General features: G+C 39.9%; 1 protein-coding gene and 1 long non-coding RNA gene across 3 annotated transcripts in view; both read right to left on the bottom strand.

Moving 5' to 3' along the window:
- The window catches only part of TJP1 (tight junction protein 1), a 341,704-nt gene that overhangs the window by 141,173 nt on the left and 185,614 nt on the right, over positions 1-14,917 (bottom strand). The window lies entirely within an intron of this gene.
- LOC144230189 (uncharacterized) overlaps positions 1-14,917 on the bottom strand; it is a 35,166-nt gene that overhangs the window by 17,605 nt on the left and 2,644 nt on the right. For both annotated transcript variants that reach the window (XR_013334720.1, XR_013334721.1), the window contains exon 2: positions 2,328-2,489. This is a non-coding gene — a long non-coding RNA (uncharacterized LOC144230189). The remainder of the gene's footprint in view (positions 1-2,327; positions 2,490-14,917) is intronic.

Genomic DNA, 14,917 nt, shown 5'->3' with positions numbered 1-14,917 from the left:
TCAAAAGGGTCTGTGCTTCTTACTGCTTCTCGGTTCCCTCAATTTTCCTGCAAAATCCGTTGAACTGGACTTTTATGATACTTACTAACAACAAATACGATCAAGTATGTATTATACCAAAAGTATACAGTGGCAAGAGCCATTTCTGACTGGCACCAGAACTCTCCTGGACATAAGAAACTTCAACCCATCAAAGCTGACCAATGCCCAGATCAGGTGTATTGTCTGTGGCCAATAGTAGAACAGAGTTGTTTTATAAAAGCAAATGGTGGGGCACCTGGTTGGCTCAGTCAGTTAAGCATCTGACTTTGGCTCAGGTCATGATCTCCCAGTTTGTGAGTTCAAGCCCCACATCAGGCTCTGTGCTGACAGCTCAGAACCTAGAGCCTGCTTCAGATTCTGTGTCTCCCTTTCTCTCTGCCCCTCCCCTGCTCATACTCCATCTCTCTCAAAAATGAATAAACATATAAAAAATGAACAACAACAACAAAAAAAAACAAATGGCAATTTGTGATCAAGAAATCAACCGGAAAAAAAGAATCATCTATGTGATAGTCATGACAAAAGGGTCAAGGGCAAAACTGTAAACCTGTCTGTTCAAATGTTATAGCAGGGATGCCTGGAAGAAGGCATAGCCTGCTTTCTTTCTGCATATCCCAACAGAGCCTATGTTTGCTCACGACAGGGGAGAAATGGTTTTTGAATAGAGCTCTCCAGCCTTGTACAACAGGTTCTATACAGGTATATATATTCCCTCAAAAATTGTCTCAGTGTATAAAAAAGTTATTTTAATAACATTTTTAAGAATTAGCAGAGGATTAGAGCAATAGCTCCTAATTCCCTCTTTGTAATTTTCCAGGAATTAAAAATAACTGGTCAGTTGTAAGCTGCCAATTCTGGCCAGTGGTTGTCCAAAGGTTTAGGATAAAAATGTAAAAAAATTGCTGAGGAGGCTTCTTTCCCTTTCGGGCGTTCTGATTCTTATAAAATCTACATGAGCTTGAATCTGCATGCAGCTCGGTCACAAGGCCAGGGCTAAGCTTGCTGCACTATCAGCGCATCAGGGAATGGCCGGCTCTGCTCTCAAACCCCCAGCCAAGCACAGTGTCCAGCGTAGCAACATGTACTAAAGGCTGATGGAAAGGAAGAAAAGGAAGGAAGAAATAAATCAAGAGAATAAAACGGTTAATCATGTCTGACACTGGCATACTCCAGGTTCCTAGTATTTGTTGTTTGCAAAACAGCTCAAATTTAAGGGGTTTTTTTTGAGCTTCCTTTAAAGACTGGTTCAGAAGACATAAGAGAAAGACTTTGCTGATGCTATTAAACTCCATAAAATTCTGACAAGAAAGATTTTCATCAAGGGAACCCTCCCCCCCAAAAGAATAATGAATAGAAACTAGTCCCAGCAGATAACAAAACATATTATGAAGCTTCAGTATCATAACAGTTTGCAATTGGAGAAGAAATAAAACATCAATAGATCATAACAAAAGACTAAAAATACGTATGAGAATTTAATTTACTATAAAGGTACATGGTAAAGGTATATTTTATAGTATAATTGTAGCATATCAAGTAAAGTGATTACTCAAAATGTTCAATGCAACTAGGTAGTTATCTGGAAAAAATGAAGCCAGATTTCTTTCATTCCTTATAACAAAATTAATTTCAGATGAATCAAAGTTTCCAAGTATAAAAAGGAAGCTGTACGAGAAAGTGTTGGCAAACAGAGGATCTCAAAGATGGACAGGATTGTCTCTTTCTACGCAAGACATAACACAAAACTAAAAAAACAAATAACAAATAGGGAAAATATTTGTATCACTAATACAAAGGGCTAACTTCCTTAATTTAGAAAGTGCTCATATAAACAAAAAATTTAAAAAATTAGCGGAATAACGAAGCACAGAAAATTTGAAGGAAGAAAAATACAAACCTCAAAAACAAACAAACAAAATATTAAAAAAATGCTCAACCTCACACATACTTGAAGAGGTAAAATCAAATAAACAACGAGATACTATTTCTTTTCCCCACCTCACTGCAAAACTCCAGGGAGGGCCTGGGTCACTGAGATACTGCTTGAGGGGAGTACACGTTACATGCAATATTTCTGGGGAATTCAGCAATGTTTATCAAAATTTAGGAAACATGAATCTCAGCAATCCCTGGACCAAAAAGAATTTACCCTATAAATAGATTCCATGATCTGAGTTTCCGCTGTAAGGTCAAGGTTGCAGAAGGAAGAGTGCTATTTCCAGGTCATCATCACACTGTAATCAGGTTCAATCCCACAGCCCATTCACACTGCTGATTATACTCACCAATGATACCCCTCAACGCCAAATCAAATGGGCACTGTCCTGACACCGAATGATTACGAAGCTCACCGCATGGCACTACTGACTTGCCACGGCCACAGATGCCTCAGCTCCAGCAAGTTGAAGGCGAGATGTTGTCCTACCACCTTTCTTATATAATATAGCCTGCAGAGGTATGTAAAATAACATTTACTGAATAAATGAACCAATGAATGAATGAATGTGTAAATAAGCTTAATTAGCGAACTGGAAATACCAGGGGGCAGATTAGACGGGATTGAAACACAGGTGAAAGATTAAAAAAAGAGAGAGATGAAACCTTAAAATCATTCTGTAGTAAATGTAACAAGGATCTTGTATGCAAAAAACGTTCATATATTAAGTATGCAAAATTATCTTTTAATACATAGAGCTACAGTAGACTCTAGTGAATCTCACAAATTTAGCAAGTTGGGTTAGATTGGGTGAAACCAAAGACTCTTAAGCTTTGGAGACTAGCTTGTTAAATAACCATGTTCCTGTAAACAGGCAGGGTCGATTTATTGTGCCCCTGGGAAATTCTCTGGAATGAACACAGAAAATGCTTCTGATGATTAGCTCTTTTAGCTTGCGGCTGAATGTTGACCTAAAAGGGAAAGGCTCGCCCTCCAGATTTTACATAACGTGCCCTTATCAATTCCTGTTAGGGGAACTGTCCCTCACAGGGATGTGAAGAGACCTAACAAGTTCCGCCTCAGGAAGACATCCTGTGCTTCCAATACTCTGCGGCCAAACACAAGCCAACCTGCACCTGCTTGAAGACTTGAGAGAACAATTTTGAATTGAAGGCAAATGCAAAGAGAGAAGAAAGGATGGGGAAATTAATACAACCTACAAGTTTATTGGCTGATCTATTCAGACAAAGAGAGGAAACCAAAGTTGTGCATGTGTGATAACCTGCCCAAGTCACAAGGGAACTCAGTTGTGGCCAGACCTGGAGATCAAGGGCTTTCTTCCTCCAGCTGGGCCTTCTCCAGCCACCTCCTCAAATGCTGGCTTGAGTAGCCAGGAGGAGGCATTTACAAGAAGTTTGCACTGAATACTCTGTAGTATTTTTACCAGACAAAGGAAAGGAAAGATACTCCTCTAAAGGAGACACTGAACACTCAATTACAGCTGGTCATTGCAGCTGGTCTGCAGTTTAGGACTCACCTACTCAACTTTTGGGTTATTTCCTATACACTTCTAAAAAATGATGCAAAGCAGGCAATTAGGTCAAAGAGGGATACTTCAAATATTGTGAGAGTAACAGTAAAATTCAAAGATTTTAATAAATGTGCAGAACGTTATAAAACGTAGGCATATATAGTGGGTTTTCTGGCTGTCGTAGCTAATCTTCAAAGATGACACCCTCCACTTCTACCATTCCCATGGAGAGAGAAACCTCCCATATTTAGCCCCTGCAGTCCCTTCCCCTGGAATATAGCAGAAGCAGAAGCTGTGGGGACTTCTGACACTGGATTCCTAGGAAGCCCTTGCAGTTTCCACCTGAGCCTCTTGGGACACTTACTTGCTAGCTGTGGGAGAAGCCCAACTATCAAAAGGCTCTCTCATGAGGAAATGCACACCAGTCACAGGGGAAAGCAGCCTGGAGAGGGGTGCCAGTCGGCCCTCCGCTGGCCCAGTCATCACCATTGAGGCACCAGACACACACCACGAAGCCATCCTGGACGTACAGACCAGCTGATCATTCACAGGAGTCCAGCCCAAATACCAACTGACTGCAGTTACGTGACAGACCCCTGGTGAGAACCGCTGGCTCACAGGACCAAAATCAAGAGAGGGAAAAATAAATAAGCCACTCATTTCTGGGGTGGCTTCTTATTCAAGAATACATCATTGAAACATTAGCTAACTAAACTGTGAAAAAATATTTGACTGGATTTCTTGCTATGAGACATGAGGAATGTAAACAAGAAAGGTTAATAAACAATTACTGAGCTCTCATGCCACTTCTCTGAACGGAAAGCCTTAGAAATGCTTCTCTAGGGGCACCTGGGTGGCTCAGTTGGTTGAGCATCTGACTTTTAATTTTGGCTCAGGTCATGATCTCACGGTTCATGAGTTCGAGCCCCACATTGGGCTCTGCGCTGACAGTGCACAGCCTGCTTGGGATTCTCTCTCTCTCTCTGACCCTCCCCTGCTCACTCTCTCAAAATAAACAAATAAACTTGAAAAAAATATGTCTCTATTTTCTGAGGTATTTTTTTAATTTTTTTTTTATGTTTTATTTATTTCTGAGAGAGAGAGAGAGAGGCAGCGTGAGCAGGGGCGGATCAGAGAGAGAGGGAGACACAGAATCCGAAACAGCCTTCAGGCCCTGAGCTAGCTGTCAGCACAGAGCCTGACATGGGGCTCGAACCCACGAACCTGAGCCGAAGTCGGACGTTTAATGGACTGAGCCACCCAGGCGCCCCTTTTCTGAGGTATTTTGAAGGAGGGTAGGTCTCAATGAGCAGCTCACAGCTGTGGAATGGAAGGCAGGTGGTTAACAGGGTCCACTGTGAGAGAACAAACCTTATGGGAAGGAAAGAGAACAATGGTGAACACTATGGGGTCCAGGAGGCTGTCAGCTGAGGAACTCAACAATAGCACACTTAGCTTTCAATCTGAATCACGTTCAGCCCTACTGGTTATTTCTCTTACAAACTCTGGGGTATTTATATGGTGAGCACAAATGCAGAATTATTTGTACTATCCTAGATTATGTGGCAACATCCATTTATTTTTTATTTTCTCTAGAATTAAAAAAAATTTAGATTTAAATCTTACTGTATCTCAATCAGAGATGATTATGGACTGCCTTGAACTCAAATTCAAATTGAAAATATAAAACAAGATGAAGGCACAGGCTAGAACAGAAAATAAAAAAACAAACCAAACACAATTCAAGGATAGTATAATAGAAGCATATTTCAGATATGGAGAAAGCTGGTACTTTGTGATAGGGGGCTGAGTCCCATGGATGTCTCATCCTTAACAAGCAGATGTGTACACCAGTCATTTCAAGGAAATCATTTCTGAGGTTCAAAACTGCATCTCAAATGGGCCTTGCAGGAGAAATGTATGTCACCGGAAACTGCAGGGGCCATGTCATTCTACGAGCACACACAACAGGGGCTACCTGTGGGTGATGGGTGACGCTCTGTCCTCAGAGTAGAGTGAATTTGGGGAATTTCAAGCAGCTCTGAGCATTTCTTTTGATGTCTATTTAGAAAAAAAATTCTTATTGAATAGGCCAACTCATTGTATTTTGCCAGATATACTAAATACCTATGAGAGAGTCCCTCTTTCAGGCCTAAAATAACTCTGAAGAAACCATTAATAAAACAAAAAGACAATCTACTGAATAAAAGAATATATTTGCAAATGATATATCCAATAAGGGATTAATATCTGAAATATATACAAAACTACAATTCAACACCAAAAAACATAATCAGATTAAAAATGGGCAGAGGACCTGAACAGGCATTTTTCCAAAGAAGACACACAGATGGCCAATGGACACATGAAAAGATGTTCAACATCACTTATCATCAAGGAAAGCAAACAAAAACCACAATGAGATAGATATCACCTCATACTAGACCAAATGACTAGTGTCAAAAAAAATAAGAAATAACAGGTGTGGGTGAGAATGAGAAGAAAAGGGACCCTCATGCAATATTGGTGGGAATGCAAACTGGTGCAGCTCCTGTGGAGAACAGCATGGGAATTCCTCATTAAATTAAAAACAGAACTACCATAGGATCCAGTAATTCCACCCAAAGAAAAGGAAAACACTAATTCAAAAAGATATATGCAACCCTGTGTTTATTGCAGCATTATTTATAATAGCCGAGCTATGGAAGCAATGTAAGTGGTCCATTGACAGATGAAAGGATAAAGATGTGGTATGTATATGAATGGGATATTACTCAGCCATAAAAAAGAATGAGATCCTGAATTAGTGACAACACAGATGTGCCTACAGAGTATCATGCTAAGCGAAATAAATCAGACAAAGAAACACAAATACTACATGACTTCACTTATATGCGGAATCTAAAAAACAAAACAAATGAACAAACAGACTCATAAAAACAGAGAACAAACTGGTGGTTGCCAGAGGGAGGTGGGTGGGGAGAGAGGCAAATAGGTGAAGGGGATGAAGCAGTAGAAACTTCCAGTTATAAAATAAGTCACGATGATGAAAAGTACGGCACAGGGACTATGGGGAATAATACTGTAATACTGGTGTATGGTGACAGATGGTGACTACCCTCACCTTGGGGAGCGCTGGGTACAGTACGGAACTGCCAGATCACTATTGAACACTAAAGCTAATGCAACACTGTATACCAACTATACTTCAATAATAAATAAAATACTAATTCTGGATATTAGTTGTTCCCAAATTCAAAGGTGACATCTCTCGCAGCCAAACCCCAACCCAGGAGCTAGAAACACCTTGGGGAAGAAGACCACTGAGGCCCTGATGCAGGAATTTACTCTTTGGGGCCCTGCTCCTCAGGTCCCAGCATGGCCTGCCACACTTCTCAGTGGAAGAGCAAACTGTTCGTTGTCATGAGTCAGTTTCTTTTTTGCCATCAAATCAGAAACATAAAGAAAATGTAGAGGACTATTCATTTATGATTATGGCAATATTTTCTATACTTGATATTCTTTTTCAGTTTCAAGTTTTCATATTCTCATCTGGTAGATTCCAAACACGGGCTCTCCTTTTCTCTCAGCTGACTCCACTTGTGTAGATGAGGCCCTGGGCTTCGCGGCCTTGGTGGACTTCTTAGGGTTGTACCAAATAGGTAATTTTCTCCAGATAAAATCTAGAAATCTTTGTGGTATAAATGGAAGGTAGATCGTAACTTTTTATTTTGTTGAAAACAAGAAAAACATTTGACACTGCACAAAGTAGAGCATTAGAGCTCCTACCTAGTAGGTTAAAAAACTGAAATTAAAACAAAACAAAGGGACAGAAAGAAAAGCAGTTTTCTTCTCTTGCACCTCCTCCCTTCTTCCCCTGCCTCCTCTCCCCTAAAACGTACAACCCACAGGGAGCTTCTCAGTCACACAGTTTGGTGTTTAGACAAAGATGATATTGCACATTCAGGTTTCCCATTTAAGCCAGTCACCCATCACACCAAGATATCAGTGATGTAAAAAAGATTACATTAATAAAACAAGGAGGGTCTGTTTAGAGGTAACGTGTATCATTTCTCTCAGAGAAGGAGGGTGACAGGCAAAAAGGACCTCCAGGGTGACAGCAGAGAGTGTGTCAGGGCTGAGGCTGCAGAGAGCCCGTCAGGGCTGAGGCTGCAGAGAGCCCTGTGAAGGCCCCACTGTGCGCTGTCGGAATCAATCAGGCACTTGGCTCACTGGAACTTGGTCCACACAGCAGTGGCGGGGAGCAGGGAGGGCCAACCTCACAAACAGCATATCTCAGTCACAGGACACGATCAGGACTGGCATCGTCAACTGTGAGACAAGCCTGCAACAGACGGCAGTCAGAGGGACAATGCCCTGGGTGAAAAAAGGAATCTGCCCTATTATGAAAGAAGAGAAACCTCAGCGAATCGTTGTCTCTGTTCTTTCTGGGCTGATGTAATGGCATTACTCAAAAATCCATGTTAATGACATTCCCTAAAACAAGTACAAACTAGCAAAACCACTGTTTTAAGCAAATACAGAATTTAACATTTTTGTCTATAAACTTGACTGTGAGCTTTTGAGACAAAAAAGTCTAGTTCCTTACTTAATGAGGAATGGCTTTTATTTATTTAAAAAAATTTTTTTAATGTTTATTTATTTTTGAGAGACAGTGTGAGCAGAGGAGGGACACAGAGAGAGTCACAGAATTCGAAGCAGGCTCCAGGCTCTGAGCTATCAGCACAGAGCCAGATGCAGGGCTCGAACCCACGAACCACGAGATCATGACCTGAGATGAAGTCAGCCACTTAACCAACTGAGCCACCCGGGCACCCTGAGGAATAGCTTTTAAACACCACAACCTGAATGCACAGCAGTATCAGTATTACAAGTGTTAACCATTCTTGATGCTTCTAATCACACACACATACCACACACACACACACACACACACACACACACACCATGTGAAAAGTGTTGCCTGATTGATTTTGACATAAACATAAAATAGGACCATTTGGATAAAGACAGAGTTCATGATTACAAGAAACAATACCACTTAAAAAGATTTTTAGAAGTTGTTAGATTTTCCTTCTCTTCCTCAGGGGAAAGTCATATTTATTGTATATCTACATCTTTCTTGGGCTGTAGTAAGCAAAACCTCATATGATGGAATGATGAGATTGATTCTACAAGGATTTCTTCTTTTAAATATAGACTCACTCCCCTCATGCCCACATCCGTCAGTCATCTAGCAGATCCTGATAAGGAGTAGGAAATCTAAGCTTAGCAACTCACTGGGGACTTCAAGCAAACCTTGCACCCTGCCTAGTAAATGAACTGCCCTAAGAGGCACTGTGCCCATCCACAGACAGAGGTGGAGGCAAGCCTCTAACCTGTACTGTGCAGCCAACACCTGGGAGGTTTCTAAAGGGTAATTTCAACTTCATTTTCATTGGTTTGATTTTATTTTACTCAAGTACCTTGTTGCAGTTGAAAATTGCTGCTGGTTTTATTATCTTAACTTAGTTGAGTCCCCTTTTTCAATAGCTACAGGAATTCCTAAAGCAAATCACTTGTGCAAGTATCTGAGGACTACATTTTCCTGGAAAAGCTGTGTACAAGTCCATAAATTTTGCCCCCGGTCCGGGTTGTGGGTTCTGGTTCTGCCATTGTGAGAAAAGTGTTACCATCTTCCCTGTGGGCTGCATCTCCAATGGCAAAAGACAGCCGTTCCTTCACCAAAACTCCGCACCTGCGCTGTCCAATATGGCAGCCACTAGCCCCATGTGACTATGAAATTAATTAAAATGATATGAAATTAGAAATCCTGTTCCTCAGACACAATCAAACCACATTTCAAGTGACTCACAGTCACGTGTTACTAGTGGCAGCCATAGTGAACAGTGCACAAAGTCCTACTACCGGGCAGCGCTGCTCTACAAGATGAAAGGTGGGTCTGTTCACACTGGTGGTTAAGACGGAACAGTTTCTACCAGGACACACACAGCTGAGAAGACTGAAATGAGTAGAAATGACATGGAATGCTACAGCCCCTCATTTTTCCGAAGAATGCAAGGGCAGTGTGATACCTGGCCAAGCCGTGAATACAGATCCGAGAAATGAGACCGTTTAGTCTGAAACCTGAAATCATTCCACACCTTTTCCTGTGATAGGTCACTACCACCTCCCAAATGCTTACATCAAACACTTATGAACACACAGTGAAGCCTTAAGTAACTGGAATTCAGTAACTGGAAGCCTTAAGTAACTGGAATTAAGTAACAAAATGGAAGTATTTCAGGTAAGTGGAGTTTGAAGTCCATTCAGTTTCTCCTCACTTTTGTTAAAAATTTCTGTGTAACATCAATTTACTTTGCTGCTTCGATAACAGCAGCATTCTACTACACCTAATCCTTACTAATTCAGATCTGATTCACTGTTTTTATACTTCCATGTAAAGCAATGACAGATACAAAAGATTTCAGAACATCTGCCTTAATATTTGACTCAAGGACATAAAGTGTATGATTATTTCTTTAAAAAGTTAATACTTAGACTTTTTTTCATTAAAATATATTTTCCCTAAAAGTATAGTGTTTAATTTTTTATTTAAATTCTAGTTAGTTACCATACATATGTTATATTAGTTTTAGGTGTACAAAAGAGTGATTCAACACTTCCATACAATACCCGGTGCTCATCACAAGTGCACTTCTTAATCCCTATTGCCTATTTAACCCATCCCCTACCCATCTTCCCTCTGCTAACCATCAGTTTGTTCTCTATAGTTAAGTATAGTTTTTTAAAAGCTGGTTAACAGTGATTAGTCAAGTGCAATCTAAACTAACTTGATCTCAGGGCTCCTGGGTGGTTCATTTGGTTAAGTGCCCGACTTCAGTTCAGGTCATGATCTCATGGTTCGTGGGTTCGAGCCCTGTGTTGGGCTCTGTGCTGACAGCTCAGAGCCTGGAGCCTGCTTCAGATTCTGTGACTCCTTCTCTCTCTGCCCCTCCCCATTCGCACTCTGTGACTCTCTTTCTCTCTCAAAAAATAAATAAACATCAAAATAAATGAATAAATAAACTTGATCTCCATCAGCAAGCTCTGGACTTTGCCCAGAAAGAACCATTATGAATCCTTTGGAAGTAACGAATATACCTCAAATAAACACTTCATTTTTTAAGTCAGATTATTCAGATATAATCTCATTTTAGAAAAACAGGCCACAGTTCACTGTCTGTCCTTAGAAAATACAACAATCTATCCTTAGAATATAAATCTGAAAAAAAGGGAAGTCTCTAGAGGCATTCTTTGAAAGCCATTCCTACAATTTTAGAGTTCCATAGCTCTGTATACTAATCATGCATGCAAACAGCTAAAATGAGAAATGGTTTCCCTTTTGTATGTACTTGTTTCCACATCTGCTTGTATGATATTCCCATCCCACCTGGACCAGCAGAGAAGCTGATGCAGGAGGCAGGGCAGGCCTGGGATTCATATGCGAGAGAACGCCACCTGCACGTTAGTTGATGCCCATACCATCCTCCCTGGTTCCTCTCCCCTGTGCACATTTGCACACAAGTCGTTAAAACAGGAAAAAGAGAATATCAGACACAGTGTTTATGGGGAACAAACTTCTAAGAAAAGTGGCACACTGTCTTGAGGCTGGGAACACAGTGATGAGAAGTCTCAAGGTTTGTCTGCCCCTCCTTGTGTTCTCGAGTGCCCATGTTCAGAGCCACCTGCATCCTCCCTGGCAGCTGCCTCTGGGTACACTGCCCAGGAGCCTCCCCAGAGCCAAGACCTGAGGGTCAGATTCTCTGGTGGTAATTTTTTTCTCTCAAATATTTTTGTAGGTTTCTATTTCTAATTCCGTATTAATGATATAATCATTTCAGTTTTTACAGTGGTTTAAAAACTCAGTCTTGGGGTGGGGAGATGGGTTAAATAGGTGATAGGGATTAAGGAGGGCACTTGTGATGAGTACCGGGTGATGTACGAAAGTGCAGAATCACTATATTGTACACCTGAAACCAATATTACACTGTATGCTAACTGGAATTTAAATAAAAACTTTTTTTAAAAGCTCAGTCTGGGAATTCTAGGAAATGTCCTTCTTAGAGACGGCAATCTTGTCATTATCACCATCAATCCTACTCTCCTGCAGCTATACTTCAGTAATTAAAATAAGTAAATAAAAGGAAATTTAAAATGAGCAAAAGGCCTGAACAGACATTTTTCCAAAAAACACATACAAATGCTCATTAGACATATACAAAGGGGCTCAACATCATTACTCATCAGGACGAATACACATAAAAAAAAGAAAGAAAGAAGAAAATCCCACCCTTCTGACCTACTAGGACTTTAGCAACAGAATTGTGACATCAGAAGTGCACTCATATATATGATTTGGACCACGTGATAATATTAATGAATGTATCCCAATGATGGTAAAAAATACTTTCATCTTGTTAGCTACTTTGAAATATGTTAAGTATTGCCTTAAGAAAACAATTGTTTCTCATGAATACAAAATAAATTTCAAAATTACTCAAGCTTTTACTATGTTTATTGCTTTCTTCTTCTAATATATCATCTATAATTTTTTCTTGGTGTAATATATTACAACAATTTAGTCCACCATTTTTCTGTATATGGACATTCAGAATTTTCTGTTTGTTTTTTGCTTTGTCTCAAAAAACAAAGCTGTAATCATAATAAAGTCCTTGTCCATGGTTTGGTGTGCCCTTTGGAGACAGGTAGTCCAGTGTAGGAAGTAAGCAGGAGAAGCTTAGAGCTTCATTACCTGAGTTCAAATTCTTCTGCTCTCATTGTTGAACACTGGGCAAGTAATGTACTCTTTCTAGCTGTTTTCTTTTTCTCTCTAATCTGGGATAATATTAACTGAAAGACATAGGATCACATCTATTAAGACCCAATCCAACTAATGATCATCATGTGTTGTATCAGATTCAAGTTTGAACCATACTTTGGATAGAAACTTTTCATCTCTATTCAGGGAGCTGTGTGGATATTCAGTAGTAATTTCCAGATACTCAAGTAAATGAAGTTTAAAAAAGTGTTTTTGGACTATGAAATATGATGCCCTTGCATCAGCTCAAGCTAACCTTAAACTGCCCAATGCACTGACTAAAGAGACCAAGTGAGCCCCTCATTAACACAATCTCCCCACCATTGAGCACTGGGGCTTGAATTTTTACTATAAGTTTTGTTTGTTTGTGTTTTGGTTTGGGGGAAGAGAAGAGACGTCAGTAGGCTCAAAACTAGACTACAAGGCAGATCAAAAATATGTAATGACTCTCATGTCCTCATTACCAGTATCAACAACAGAAGACTCCCTGGGAATACACAGAGATTTTAGGGACATTAATAACCTTTCTAAAAATGACTTTGTGACTTTCATTCTAAATCATTAGGCAAACAACTCATTCAATAGACTGAAGAAAATGGGCCACAAAATAACCAGCAGGCACATAATATGCACAGAAGAGGTTAACAGGACCAAAATTAAATCTGTAACTAGGTTTAAGTAAGAAATTCCTAAGAGACTGAGATGTCTGGATTAAACGTGCTGGGCCATATGAAAAACCACCAGATCTATATGTGTAACAGAGGAAGTCTCTAAGTACCTTTCCCAAATGCAGATCATCAGTCCAATTCAGCTTGAGGGACCCTGTAAGTTATCAATAAAAGTTAAAAAACACAAAACTTAAATAAATAAATAACCCTAAAAACTTGTTGGAAAAATTTGGCAGAGGGTGATTTTTAGAGTAACCAGACAAAGTTAAATAGACCCAGAATCTGACCACTTGGCGGCTTACCTATTGGGTCCTGGTGATGACTTCATTACTCTGTAATACCTTCTGATTTGCGTCTTTGTTTTCCTTCTGCCCCTTTTGATTCTGCCAGTCCTATGACTTCTTGATGGAAGGAGTACAAAAATGTCTAAAGCAGTTAAAATCTTTAAAAATGGTTGTTTGAACTAACTCTAAATTGAGCCCTCTAGGGAGTTCTCTAACCTGCAGGATACCAGGCACATACCCTCAGTCTGGCCCTCACCCTAACTCTCACCCTGGCCCTCACCCTAACCCCAACCCTGGCCATAAAACCCTTACCCTAACCCTGTATCTGGGAAGAAAAAAAATTTTTACACACACACACACACACACACACACACAAACACACAATGAAATGTTACTCAACCATAAAAAAGAATGAAATTTTGCCACTAGCAACCACATGGATGGAGCTAGATAGTAGTATGCTAACTGAAATAAGTCAGAAAAAGACAAATACTATGTGATCTCACTCATATGTAAAACTGAACAGAACGAATGAGCAAAATGGAAAAAATAGAGAGGCAAACTAAGAAATGGACCCTTTGACTTTAGATAACTGGTGATTTCCAGGGGGGAAATGGGTGAAATAGGTGCTGGGGACTAAGGGGTGCAGTTGTGATTAGCACCAGGTGTTGTATGGAAGTGCTAATCACCTAAACTAATATTATATGTATGGTAACTAACTGGAATTTAAATAAAAACTCAAAGAATAAAAGAAAATACTTGTTTGAAAGAACTGATCTAATTAATGGGGGAAAATATGCCTCTACTTGAGTTTTTGAACTATTGTTCCTGATAGAAAAGAACTTCTGGCAAATATTTATTCCATGCTACAATGTGAAGACCTCTGTATACAGCTTGAAGCCCACTAGGAAATCTGTCTGCTTCCTTTAACTCTTGTCAAAAAAACTTAATTTGGAATCTAAGAAAGTAAAATATTTCTGCCAAGATCTAGGTTTGCCTTGGGACTTAAGGTAATGCTGGGTCCATTTCCGGCAGCCTTGGAAATCTGGTGCGGGGGGGTTCTTAAGGAAGGGCTTGGTGACAGTTCTGTGCAAAATGCTCAGGGAATGCAGGGAATGCAGAATGTTCTATATTCTTTTTTATTCTGAGTTGTTTACACCTGCTTATTAAATAACCTGTATTTGCTGCTCAGTTGGAGACTAACTTTTGAGTCATGACTGAGGCAAAAAATTATACAATAAATATAATCTTATACATTCCTTGCAGCGACTAACTCCCTACTACCCTCCACACACAAGCTTTTAGGGGTGACACGGTATTTTTTTCCCTTTTAATCCTGAGATCATTTAATGTTGGATCAAATGACAAAGAGAAAGAGATGTTTTTAGGAATGGTTTCCTTTTTCATTTCTGGCTTTAATTATGAAGAGAGGGCTTTCTCTTCCTCCTCCTCTCTTCTTCCTCTACCCCTTCCTCCTCCTTCTTTTAAGGAGAAAAAGTCTCTAGTAATTAAAGAACTGCATTTCAATGAATAGCAAGTTTTTCACATATCTTTTAGAATGTATGTATATATTCT

This window comes from Crocuta crocuta, unplaced genomic scaffold (assembly GCF_008692635.1).
Source record: "Crocuta crocuta isolate KB4526 unplaced genomic scaffold, BGI_CrCroc_1.0 scaffold93, whole genome shotgun sequence".
Lineage (NCBI taxonomy): Eukaryota > Metazoa > Chordata > Mammalia > Carnivora > Hyaenidae > Crocuta > Crocuta crocuta.
Note: the sequence above shows the minus strand (reverse complement) of the source record. Positions and strands in the feature narration are given on the sequence as shown.